This window comes from Eschrichtius robustus, chromosome X, assembly GCF_028021215.1.
Source record: "Eschrichtius robustus isolate mEscRob2 chromosome X, mEscRob2.pri, whole genome shotgun sequence".
NCBI classification, from domain to species: Eukaryota; Metazoa; Chordata; class Mammalia; order Artiodactyla; family Eschrichtiidae; genus Eschrichtius; species Eschrichtius robustus.
In genome coordinates, this window is record NC_090845.1 from 2,746,128 (window position 1) to 2,746,954 (window position 827).

The following is an 827-nucleotide window of genomic DNA, read 5'->3' on the forward strand; positions in this document are numbered from 1 at the left end:
GGGAGATAGAACACCATACCCTGGATCCACCTGAAGTCAAAGGGAGTGAAAACAAGACCCACTCTGTAAGTAAATATCAATGCCAAGTGCTGGTGATAATGTAGCCTGAACATTCTAACTGCAAAGAGTGATACTGGGATGTATTATGTGGTTTTATTTATTTATTTTTTTTCACCTGTGAGTATACCAGCATTTATTATTATTGTTTTTTTTATTTATTAAAAATACGGAACGTGTCACGAATTTGCGTGTCATCCTTGCGCAGGGGCCCTGCTACTCTTCTCTGTATCGTTCCAATTTTAGTATATGTGCTGCCAAAGCAAGCACTATTGATTCTCTTGAAATAAAAATCTGGGGGGACTTTTCTTCCAGTCTTCTATCCATTATCAGTGATTCTCGACCCAGAATGATTTTCTCCCCCAAGGGATATTTGGCAATGTCTGGAAACATTTTTGGTTTCCAAGAATGGATGATTCTACTGGAATCTAGTGTGTAGAACCCAGGGGCCCCGCCAAGCATCCTACAATGCCCAGGATGGGCCCCACCACAGACAATGATCTGGTCCCTAATGTAAATGGTACTTCTGCAAACCGTAGATGAAGGCAAATATGTTTTAACCCAGATACAAAAGAAAATGACAAAAAGCATATAATAGATAACCAACAAGGACCTACTGTATAACATAGGGAACTCTGCTGAATATTCTGTAATAACCTAAATGGGAAAAGAATTTGAAAAAGAACAGATACACGTATATGTATAACTGAATCACGTTGCTGTACACCTGAAACTAACACAACATTATTAATCAACTATACTCCAATATA

At 38.3% G+C, this 827-nt stretch overlaps 1 non-coding gene across 1 annotated transcript; it reads right to left on the minus strand.

Moving 5' to 3' along the window:
* Positions 1–220: 220 nt before the first annotated feature.
* LOC137757564 (U6 spliceosomal RNA) lies at positions 221–327 on the minus strand. Its single transcript, XR_011072404.1, has one exon. It is a non-coding gene; the product is annotated as a U6 spliceosomal RNA (small nuclear RNA).
* Between the last annotated feature and the right edge of the window lie 500 nt (positions 328–827).